We start from the raw sequence: 13,133 nt of genomic DNA, 5'->3' as shown, positions 1-13,133 counted from the left end.
AGTAGCATAATACATAGTTTATCTTGATTAATGGTTGAGATAAGTTATAAATGCAATTTATTTTACATATTGTAAAGATAGATGAGTAACATAAAGTCTGCAAAATAAAGGGCAAATTTACATTCAAACACCTACACCTATTTTTTTTTTCCAGTGTAAACTTTCTCCTAGAAGAGAAGTAGGATTTCCAGTTACTGTCTACCAAATGAACCAGGTTCACATCCTCAGAAATAGTTCTGTGCTTTGTCAACAACACAAAACCATAGCCACCTCCTGGGTAAAGCTCAAAATCACAGAGATGACGTTTATTAAACTAAAGACATCATCTGGACAAACACAGAAGAGAGTCGATTAAACTTCTTTGTGTGCTGTACCCAGTTTGTGCGGGTACCCCCCCCCAAACCCTTGCAGTAAACATCTCTACTCCAAGAAAGGGCATTTCTGACTCAGAACATCCATCTTCAGTAGCCAGGAAATAGCTGATGGGAGGAGGCAAGCACTCTCTTCTTCCTGGGCTTTAACTTTAGCTGGATTCTCACTGGAGTGAAAGGGCAGAGAAAGAAGGAAGGGTGCCAGGATGGTCAATAAGACATTTCCGTTGAGTTCTGCATGGACTGGAGGAACAAAAGCACAGGTTTTCGTGGACATTTCTGCAGGGACTTGCGTGGCATGGCGAGCCCTGGGTGTCCACACAACTCTTAATACCCCTGCACTGGGGAAGCTGAGCCCTTCCCGGGAAAAGTGCAGAGAATCACACGCATTCTCAGGACCCTGACCCACAGCTCATAGGAACATGCCTCAGACTGCCCCACCCCTCACTCTACCGTAGTTACGGCTGGACTTTCCGTCATACCCCGGAGGGCCCCACCAGTAGGATTTCCCTCCATGCCGCAGTTCTCGCTGTTTCTTTCCCTTGATGAAAGATCCGGAGCGGACTCAGCCTGCGGACTGCCCACCGCTTCCAGGAGCAGCGCATCTCGGGGGGGCCCCCAGCTCCCGCAGCTTCTCTAGATAGGAAGGTGGCCGAGATAGAGCCGAGGGGAGAAAATCTGTGACATGCTGGTGAAGCGTGGAACCAGGACTCCCTGGCGAGCAGCCGAGCCGCAGGGTCTCGGAAGTGAAGTGTTGGGAGGGGGGGGGTGTCCTCCGCAGCCCAGTCCCCGCGCGTCCTCTGAGATCGGCCCGGCCCTCTCGTGCAGCTCGCACGCCTACAGCCAGGGCTGCTCCTTGCTGTCTCTCTAGGGATCAGCTTGCTTTTCAGATGAGCCGCCTTTGCGCAATTGGGCGGGAAGATGTCCCCTGTCCTTCCCCCTTCCAGGCTGGGTAATAACAAAAACCCGCCAATCTCGGGGCTGAGGGGGTGGAGGCTGCTGTTTTCTCAAGCGTCGGGCGCCACTTGCCCAGTGCAGGAGGCGAGGAAGCTCCCTCCCGCTTTTCTCTCCCCCCTTCCTCTTTCTCTTCTTATTCTCTCCCTCCCTCTGTCTCTCTCTCCCTTCCCCACTCTCTCCTTTTCTCTCTCTTATGCGTGTGCACACACATACACACACACACTCACTCACGCATGAACACATCAACACTCCTCGCACACCCCAGGGAAAATGCCCTGCACCAGAAGGAAGTCAGCTCTTGCTCCCCAAAACCAACGCATCAGCTCTCTGGACAGACTAGCATACAGATAGTCTTTCTCAGCATGGAGAGGACACCTCAGCTGGGGACAGATCAGAGACACCTCTTGCTGGAGGGATGTTTCCTTTAGAGTGGGGTCTGAGTTGCAAGAGGGGTCGATTCTTCCAGGCCCCTTTGCAAAACAGGCACAAGTGGGATACGCACATGAACATGCACACTCCGCCTCCCAAGTAGAGTGAAGTGGGGTTGGGGATTTTGTGTTCCTTGCACAGCTGAATCTGAAAAGTACAAATACACACATGGATCACTTAGCTAATCACCCAGTCAGGGTGGGTGACCGACGACCACCCCGATTCCGGATCTTGCAGAAAACAAGTGATTACAGAGGTGTCATTAGGAGCTTTATGGAGAGTTATGTGACTTTTTCCTTTTCTGTGTGTGAATTCCTCACACAATTGTCAAGAAAATTCCAATCCAACTTAAATTTCACTGTGGAGAAATAGGATTCTGAGAAAAAGCAGCCACCCAGGACCTCTGTTTTCAACTCAGGCTGCCCACCCACGTTCTCCACTCAATGGAAAGAGAGAAAGAGAGAAAATGAATGAGAACGAATATTCTCTAAAGGTCTCAGCTATCAGTCTGCTCCTTTCCTTTGTAATATGGTATTAGAAGCTGTAATCGCCTTGACCTCACTATTTCTCCCAGGGTCTGCTTCTGTCTTTTTTCCCTGGGACTCCTGAGGGAGTGATATGGAGAGAGGCTTCAGAGGCCTCTTGAAGTCCCCCATCCTCCCCCCTCACAGCCCTAGCTGGACTGCCTGGTTTTGTCAAGTCGGGCAGCAGCTGCAATTGTCAACAACCTGAGCCTTTGGGATTTATACATTCTCTTGCACCAAAAAAAAAAAAAAAAAAAAAAAAAACACCTGAAGAGGTGTGATGCAAGACCACTGATTGTCTGCCTTGGACAAAGGGGCTATAGCCATCTCCACTCATCCCCCCCCCACAAGATGTAGGAAGTTAAGAACCCCTGAGTCTAGAGCCCATTGTCACTCAAGTACGCTGAAGAATTAGATCAAAAACCATCTAAGGATCAGTAGGATGAACATGGATACCTCCAGTGAATGGTTAGGAGAATTTCATGATTCTTTATACTTCTGCAAATCCATTTGCTCTAACGCATTTCTGTCACTGTGATTATTCCTCAATGAACAAAAACTGCAAAAATAACATGGGACAGAAGTTGGTGTTTGTTGTGGTGATGTTTAGGATTTCAAATTTTCTACATTATTCTTCATAGTTCTTATTTTAGATTTTTTAAAGATTTTATTTATTTATTTGACAGAGATCACAAGTTAGGCAGAGAGGGAGGCAGAGAAAGAGGGGGAAGGCAGGCTCCAGGCTGAGCAGAGAGGCTGATGTGGGGCTCGATCCCAGGACCCTGAGATCATGACCTGAGCTGAAGGCAGAGGCTTTAACCCACTGAGCCACCCAGGCACCCTTATTTTTTATAGTTTTTAAAATGTAAAATGTGTGTATCTCTTATTCAATATAAAACCAATAGAAGGCATCTATGAGGAAATATTCAGCACCTAATTAACTTCATCTAGCCTTGACCAACTACCAGTGGAGCAGACTAGATGTGAGAATGTAAGAGCAGACACATGAATAAAATACAGCCCCACGCCAGGCCAGGAGCTCATTAGCTCAGAGGGAAATCGGACTTCAGATGAAGTGCCATGTTGAACAGCTCAGTGACAGTAGCATTGGAAATATATAACCTGTTACTTGGGTAAATTCTGGAGTGGTTACAGTTTTAGAGGCAAGAGGGTTGGGAGAAAGAAAGCTTCTTAAAGGAGGAAGATTCTAGGCTATGTTTTCAAGGATGACTAGGGAGTTGGGCTGGCAGACAAAAGATAGACTGTATCAGGCAGAGCACAGCATGTACAAAGTTGGAGGCATAAAAGGGATGGTGGTTCAGAGTGTCAGGAGGTTCCCTAAATTGGAGAACTAAGTGGTGGTGAGGGAGAGCGGAGCCTTCTCAGGGCGTAAGGTGAAACTCTAGTGGAAATCTTTTGTGATAAAATTTCTTGTAGATAGAACTGTAGCAGGAACTCCTTCATTAGAAGAGTTAGTTAACAGAACAGTTGAATAAAAAGCTTCATAAAAGATCAAAATAAAAGCAAACGCATGACACAAATTCCTCGTCAGGATAAACAGGCACACCAAGCAAGAACTTGTTATGGGAAACTCTTTGACAAATTAAAGTTATAAAGAGGAAAAGTAAAATTTTGTCATTTTATAATGCTGTTCCTTCTGAGAAGTTTACAGAATATCATGTTTTGCATGTACCTAATTAATCCCATGTCATTGAGAGTTCAGGTATTCTGCCCAATTAGAACAGTTTAAATAAAAAATTTTTTGGTAACAGATAATAGTTTTATTTTTTTATTTTTTTTTAAGATTTTATTTATTTATTTGACACAGAGAGAGAGAGATCACAAGTAGGCAGAGAGGTAGGCAGAGAGAGAGGAGGAAGCAGGCTCCCCACTGAGCAGAGAGCCCGATACGGGGCTCGACCCCAGGACCCTGAGATCATGACCTGAGCTGAAGGCAGAGGCTTTAACCCACTGAGCCACCCAGGTGCCCCCAGATAATAGTTTTAAATGTTCCCTGAGAGCTTACTATTCAGAAAAGTTTTATAATGCAGAGTTCTTCACTTGTTGGCAGCCTAGGGGAATTCTTTTTTTTTTTTTTAATATTTTATTTATTTATTTGACAGACAGAGATCACAAGTAGGTAGAGAGGCAGGCAGAGAAAGAGAAGGAAACAGGCTCCCTGCTGAGCAGAGAGCCTGATGTGGGACTCGACCCCAGGACCCTGAGATCATGACCTGAGCCGAAGGCAGAGGCTTTAACCCACTGAGCCACCCAGGCACCCTGCCTAGGGGGAATTCTATCCCAACAAGTGTTGTGTTTTCCTGTTTCATAGATTAGAAGTTTAAAAATTAATCACAAAGATTCAAAACCATGAAATTTCACATAAAACATCTGAGAATTGAAGATTCTCTATAAAAAGAAAAACAGACCTTATAAAATTGTAGTAACCTTCCCACATACTAGCAAGAGTTTATAGTGGAGCTGAAGCTGTTCTTTTAATGGGGATCTTTCTATGCTTTGTTCCTATCACATTCTTGGCGCTAAATCTTGAAACATTTTTATTTAGTATCTTACTTTCTGTATTATTTTTCATACGTAGGCTCTGCTTTATTCATATATTTTAGCTACTAGGTCTTTCTCTGCATTGTAATGTACAACTTTCTCAGTCAGGATTTCTCCTAATCTGAACCAGAATACCAGGAAATAATGTAAGCAGTGACTTTCTCACTTATTCTAAGGATGTTTTAGAACTTGGACCACTTTGGATGCATAAGAGAAGTGAATTCATTACATACAATGTATGCCTCAGAGCATTAGGCCTTAATTCTCTGATGGACCTTAGTTCAGAAAGTCTTAGGATAAGCATTCTTTGATTTATTTGTTTGTAGATATATATTTTTTCATACACCGGATTTATTAAAGGTAATAGTTGAGCAAATAATTAAATGAAGCACTTGTGACTTGAAAATGTGTATGCAGTATTTAGGGGAAGGCACACATACTGAGAAGGAATCTATCAGTACTTACTGGCGGGGGCCTGAGGGAATAAGGAAAAATAATGAGTCTAATTCACATCTGACCTACTTCTGCCCAAAGTAATATAAATAATTGATCTCTAGTCTGCACTACCACAATTATCTTTCCACACATTCCTCTCAAAAGCTTTATGTCGATACATATGGAAAACTTAGAGAAAATTGTGCTCTCAGAATAGAACCGCTTAACCAAATTGTATATTTCTTACTATTGTGACCTATAATTAGAAAAGTCAGGAAAATGCATTTTAAAAATCTTTCAGGAAAACTCAAAATGTATCTTCTCATTATTCCCAGTGAAACCTAAAGTATGTACTATTCACCTTTTAGAAATGTGTCTGGGTAGCTACGAACGACATTGCAGTGGAGGCCCGGGGCTGGAGGTAGGGTGAATCCAATTGTTTATGATAGATGGATATAAATAGAAGCATAGAACTAGCAAAGGGAACAAATGCACAGAGAAAAGACTTCTCAAGGGTGAATGGGTTAATAAAAAGCATCTGAGAGGTAGAATTTCTGTGGAGAGACACCCTGAATTCATGGGAGATTTGGTTGCTCGTTTAGTGTGCTAGAGATATTCATCACATTTCTTTTTTTTAAGATTATATTTATTTATTTGACAGAATGAGAGGATCACAACTAGGCTGAGAGACAGGCAGAGAGAGAGGGGAAGCAGTTTCCCTCCTGAGCAGACAGCCCGATGAGGGACTGACTAGATCCCAAGACCCTGAGATCATGACCTGAGCCAAAGGCAGAGGCTTAACCCACTGAGCCACCCAGGTGCCCTCATCACATTTCTTGTAAGGCAACTTCTTCCACAAAGAGGGCTCTTGGACTCCTGATCACTTCTTGCTTCTTGGTGGATAGGCTACTTTTTTGGTGTCAAAGCAAATAAAACGTTAAAGCAAAACAAAAATAAAACATAAAAAAAAAGGCAAAAAGATGTAGTCGTCTCAAGATCCACGTAGCCTCTTCTTTCTGAAGAAACAGCCAAGTGAGCTTAAAAATGCACATCAGGGAACAAGCGAACTCAGCCACATCAAACCAAGCGAAGGAGGTGGAGATGTGACTAGAATGATAGGAGAGACTTCGCATATCATGTGGTACAACCATCTTATTTTTTTTTTTTCCAAGATTTTATTTACTAGAGAGAGAGCATGAGAGCAGGAGAAACGGGCAGAAGGAGAGGAAGAAGCAGGCTCCGGGAGGAGCAGGGAGCCAGACTCAGGGCTCCATCCCAGAATCCTGAGATCATGACCTGAGCTGAAAGCAGATACTTAACAGACTGAGCCACCCAGGCGCCCCAGACAACCATCTTGTTTTATGTTGTGACACCTGAAGCAAAGTAATTTCACATAAATTGCTTAATTTATCATTTGTTCATTCACTCATTCATTCATTCAACAAATATTTATGGTATGCTTCTTGTACGTCGGGCATATCAGGTCTGGAGATAAAGTAGAGAACAAAAAATCATATTCCCCTCTTTCTTACTGTCTAGAATGGAATAAAAAATACTGTCTAGAATGGAATAAAAATTCTTGAGAGAATTATTTTAATAAGCACAGAAAAGAAAACACTTGGGAGGGAGGGCATAATAGGTAGTCGTTTTTAGATAAGGGGGTAGGAGAGGGGGTAGGGTTTGAAAAGATAACATTGATTTAATGCTTAAAGAGTAAGAAGAAGCTGACTTTACAAATAAGTGGTGAGAACAGCAAATTTAAGGCTAGAACGCACAAAATGGCTTGGCTAAAATGGCTGAAAATGAACATAAAAGAGATCATTATGGCTAGTGAAGCAAATTGGATGGCAGTGAGAGACGAATTTTGGGATATTCGAAAAATAAACATCTCATAGTTATATCAGAATCTGGAGCATTGGATTGCTGAAGGAATTATTTCTATATAGCATTAGTTTGAGGGGGTCGATTTAAAGAAACATCTTTCAAATCATATATTCAATCTTTAGGTTTAGGCACAAAGGCATATATGATTCAAATATTAGAACCTGGGGTTTTACAAGGTATTGTGACAGAGAGAAAGAACAAATGTTAAAGGTGATTTATGTATCATGATTGTAATTGATAACTAACGGTCAAAGTTGAGTTAGGAGGGGTAAAGATAGAGGAAACAGGAAGACTAAGGAGAGATTAGAAGGGTCAAGAACTCAGTTCAATGGAAACTGTGAAGATACAAAGAATTATTATCCCAGGAGTACCAGAAGCAGTGGGCTGGTGACAGAGCAAATGGCAGTCAGAGAATGGCATATTTGAAAATGGGATTTCGGAGACTCTGCAGTAATGCAGAATTCAGGGTGCATCCGCTGGGGTAAGGCATGTGAATGTAGGGAAACCATTAGGGAGAGGTGATGAAGTCCAAAAGCAGAGAGAGGCCAGAGTTTTGCATGGGCCCTTGATGGATTCAAAGTCACCGAGAATGATGAGAAGATGAAGAATGAATGTGAAGAGGTCAGGCCCGTGCAGCAGTCAGTCTGTGCCTGCAAGTGAAGGGATACATGGCTTGAGGTTGGCAGCAGAAGGAGAAACAGAGGCAGGTGCCCTTGAAAACACTGGTTTCCAAGAAGCTGATGTCTTCTGGAAGAAGGAAGGGAGACTATTTGGGGGCTCATGGCAGAAAAAAAAAAAAAACAGGATATCTCCCTCATTGTCTGGCCATGTCTAAATGACAGGAGAGAAAATACATTCTTGGCTTGAGAGAGTTTCCATGGAGGGAGAGAGAGTTTTGTCCTTGGATGCTCAGGACTGCTCATGAAATGATCAGATTTATACCTTTGTCTCAAGTTACCTCAACCGATAGGCAAGGAACACAACTTTCTTTAGCAATTGTAGATTGCCTGGTGATATCTTCCTGGTTTGTTTTAATATGTTTTTTAAATAAATTATAATGTTTCTAATATTTTAAGTAGCATTTTGCCACTTTACATTGATATATCAACTAAAATGGATTCAACTTTACCAACTGCCAAAATATTTCCTTTTAATCCGCGTTTCTTAGATGAGCATACTATGTTTATTAGTTTGATTAGTAACAACTCAATATCCCAATAGCTTTTAATTACACATTCTTTCTTATTTGTTACTTGTAAATGACTGTGTGTCAACCAGCAGTAGTGCCTTTTCCCCATGTTTCTTTTCATTCCGTTCTAAGGTGATAGTCCAGGCATCATATGGAACATAAATGAAATATTTGGCAGAAATTTCTAGTGCTTTCTGAAGCTTCTACTCAGTAGCCTTGGTGTTACATTTACTCAGACTTCACTAGATGAAGTTTGTCACACTGTCACCTTAATTATAGTGGGGCAGAGGATAGCAGTCCTATCCCTTCCTGCATTGGTGCTCTGCATGTCTTATGGTAGTGGGTGCGATTATGTCACAAGCTTCAGGGTAGAAGAAAATAGAAATACCCAAGACAATGAAACAATCCAACACAAAAAGCACTGAAAACTTACGATAAATACTTCATGAATTCAACCCAAACTCGGCTCAGAGACATGTCTCTGCCAAGGTAAAAATAATAAACACCGAATAATGTCTATAGTAGCTAAAGGGTAAGAGATTTAAGAAAAAAAGTAGATGTCAAGATACCTTTCCTTCTATACCGTACAGAACAAATACAGGTAAAGGAATGCGGTAATGATGGTTTGTTAGAAAAGGAAGATGAGCTGATCTGTTTCCCTAAAGTCGTCATTAAGTAGTAATCCTTCTTTAGTACATTTTTCATGCTTCAGTGTCTTGCCACAAACTGTATCAGTCCAGATACATGGTTTGACCATTATTCTGCATTATATTCTAGACACTGGGATAAACTGCATTTAACTTGTAAGACAGTATGAGAACCGACCACATGGTTGAGATGTTCTTTTGGGAGAGGGTTCCAGATCAACCTGGTACTGCTCTACCAGTTAGCTTCCTTCATACAGATCTCGGTTTTATGTGAATGGCTGTTTAGGGCTCCATTCTTACTTTTCACTCTCAAAGCGCCTTCCGTATTTCTTGAGAGAATTAAGTGAGCTGATTGGAGGTATGCTGCTATTTATTCTCTACTGCCAACTCTGCTGAGACATAGGCCAGCTGTTTTAGAAGAACCACACCATGTTGTATTCCAAAGAGGATTAGAAGATGTTTATGTAAAGAAAACCTGAACTATGGTAATGAAAAATCAGTTCTAATTTCAGACCTTTTACGTAGATTACCTAACCACTTGGATAGGTTTTTTTGTTGTTGTTGTTTATTTGTTTGTTTTTAATGATTTTATTTATTTACTTGACAGACAGAGATCCCAAGTAGTCAGAGAGGCAGGCAGAGAGAGAAGAGGAAGCAGGCTCCCTGCTGAGCAGAGAGCCCAGTGCAATGCCAGGCTTGATCCTAGGACCCTGGGATCATGACCTGAGCGGAAGGCAGAGGCTTTAACCCACTGAGCCACCCAGGCGCCCCAACTTGGATAGCTTTTAAGGCCAGGAAAAAGTCGGGCTACCAAATTCATTTTTGGAAGCCTGTAAGGAAGATAGAAAGTCGTAAAGGAAAAAAAATATAAATGTGAATTTTGTCCCTCTCGCTGTTTGACACTTGTCATTCTTAACCTTGGAATATATTTTATCATTGGGCCTTTAAACTTTCAGGTTAAATTTAATGTAACAGATTTTTTTTTAAGATTTTATTTATTTATTTGACAGAGAGAGAGAGAGATCACAAGTAGGCAGAGAGGCAGGCAGAGAGAGGAAGAAGCAGGCTTCCTGCTGAGCAGAGAGACTGATGTGGGGCTCGATCCCAGAACCCTGAGATCATGACCTGAGCCGAGGGCAGAGGCTTAACCCATTGAGCCACTCAGGTGCCCAATGTCACAGAGATTTACAGTTTTACTTCAACGAGGATGAAGCAAGGATCTCAGCTGTATTCTTTCTCTGTAGTAAGACATAAATGCTCAGAGCCGCTGAACCAGGCATCGCCATGTAATAGCACCCGGTGGCTCATAACATCCCAAAGACGTGTGCAAACTGATACTCTAATGCTATCTTAAAAACCTCACAGTAAGTTATTGCCAAATTATGGCTAAGTGAAAGTGTTTCCTTGTGTGAGACATTGCACATCCAAACATACTAAATGTTCAGTGTGGCATTTACTTGGAAAGATGATGGAAGAGTTAAACAAATATTCGTGAATGATCACACAATCGCACATTAGGTTCAGGAACACTTACCTGAATGTTTTTGCATTTCTGTGAGCTATGGTAATGCACAAAGCTATAAGCATATATTAAGATGCAGGATTAATAAAAAATAAATCTACTGTATATTATGCTAGGCATCATCTATTCACATAACAATATATTGAAGGGTCCTCGGTGGCTTTCAAATATAAGAAGAAATATGGAATAAATTTTATAAGAATGTTTACCAGGCTATCCCAAAGAATAAAGAAAAAATGGAGATATACCACATGCCATTATATTGAATCATTTGCAGATTGAAGGAGCAGAACAGAGAAAACTTACACAATGAGTGTTTTGGAAGCATGATATAAATGGAGATGTCCTGATTTCTATTTGAGAACTTAGAAGGGAACCAGGCATGTGCTGCCCTTGATCCAAAAAGGACAAATTTCTATGTTCTCTGGACTATTTTTCCATATTAGAATACTTAGCTGAAATAAGCAACAAATGTAGTCATTAGTCAATGCACCATGTCATAAGGCAGAAGGAACCTGTGGCACACAGTTGGTACATTGGACATATCTTGGGGCAAGATAAAGAAAAAAAAAAAATCCTGCTGGCAAGAGTGCTTCATGAAATTGTCCAGGAGGTCAATGTATGATTTGCCTTGGGACCTAAAGTGTTACGCACACAAATTTAAAAGTAAATCATCTACTTCCTAGGGTTGGGATGGGAGTTAGGTACATGAAGATGGGAAACAATCTTTCACTGTTTAGAAAAGAAGTAGTGTAATTGATACCGTGTTTGCTCTTTGGAAGTTTGTATATCCGTGGGTGAGGTATAAACACTTCTTATCCCTCATTTAGAAGAGGGAAAGTATACCATTGAGATGTCTCACCCACATGAGGACATCACTGAAATTTAAACAAGAAAAATGTAAAAACAAAAACAAACAAGAAAATAATTACGAGTACGAGGAAGGATAAAGCAATCTTACCATTACTTAAAAATTAGTTGCTGTCTAGGGGTGCCTGGGTGGCTCAGTGGGTTAAGCCTCTGCCTTTAGCTCAGGTCATGATCTTGGAGTCCTGGGATCAAGCCCCACATCAGGCTCCCTGCTCAGCAGGGAGCCTGCTTCCTCCTCTCTCTCTGCCTGCCTCTATTCTTACTTGTGATCTCTGTCTGTCAAATAAATAAATAAAATCTTTTTTTAAAAAAATCAGTTACTGTCTTGAGGTAATTCTACCTAATAGAGAATAATTCATTAAAAGTTTCAAAATCTATTAGGAAAACCCCTTGATGGGCAAGAGGTTTGGTTTTGGTTTTAGCTTGGTTTGGTTTGGTTTTAAAAATTTTGTCATAGCATTTATGGAGGAGACAGAAAGAGTGATAAAATGTGTCCAGTGAAAATTTCAAAGGACATAATGAAGCAATTTAGAATAAATGTTATTTAGCCGTATTTCTATTTTAGAGATATACAAATACCTATTTGGTTTGTTAGGATGTATTATAAGTGTTTATTGTACTAGTGTAAATACTACTTCAGTTGAGAATAATTTGATTAAATATATAGAGAGATTATCGATAAAAACAACATTTAAGTATTTGGAAATATATTAAGTAATAAGGTGTAAAATCAGTTATAGTTTTCATATATACAAAACTTCATTTAAAAATATGAGCTAAATTTAATAAAAATAATGGTTTAATATTATAGAATAGATACAGTATATATATATATATATATATATATATATATAATGTGTTGTCACACATTAAACTCACAAGAAATTACAATATTTTTAATAATTCCAAACTACTTTTCCTAGAAACTGACATTAGCTTTGACTTGAAATTATCACTTTTCTTCCAATTTTGTACAAGATTGCTTCTAATGGCCAGATGCTAAAAATATTTAATAAATTTGGGGATATAAAAGGAAAAGGAAAGTTATGGGAAATGGACTGAAATGGGAATTACTCAGCTGGAAGAAGATGTTAGAAAGGACTCTAGTGTCATATTTTTATTCTTCTGTTAACTTCTTTACGTATGTCCTGCTGTCACAAGGGTCTCTCCTGCTAGAGAACCAGAAGGACATTAATAAAGACTCATGAACATGAATTATTTCAGAAACTGCACCATATCAATATACCGATGTGTACTACATTAATACTATAAGTAATTAACACTTCTAACCAAATTAGAAATTTGTCTATCTGAAGTGTTAATCAGACAAAGGAAGCATCATGAACAATGCATATCTATGAACATATTAGTTCACTGTCCCCTGCTTTTTTGCCTAGTTAGAGAAAAGGGCTCCATTTAGACTAACCCTTTCAGTCTCATTTGCAAACGAACAACAAAAGGTCAAGTATTTTATTTCAGGATTCCTGGAAGTAGTGACACTGGATTGATCTATGTTTGGTCATATCAGAAAACTGAGGCTATAGAAATACCTAAATATCTGTTAAAAAAAAAAAAAAGATAAATATGAGAGGTGATGTATGTTACTTAACTAGGTGGTGGGAATCCTCTCATCATTTAAAAAAGAAAAAAATGTAAATATCTACAATATCTACAATCATGTCTGTTCTGTTCTTTTTCATCAGTTGTTTGGAGCATCCTTATAGCAGGTCCTTACTATCTCAC

Source organism: Mustela putorius, unplaced genomic scaffold (assembly GCF_011764305.1).
Source record: "Mustela putorius furo isolate JIRA1106 unplaced genomic scaffold, ASM1176430v1.1 tig00537350_pilon_pilon_pilon, whole genome shotgun sequence".
NCBI classification, from domain to species: Eukaryota; Metazoa; Chordata; class Mammalia; order Carnivora; family Mustelidae; genus Mustela; species Mustela putorius.
This window is presented reverse-complemented; position numbering follows the sequence as displayed.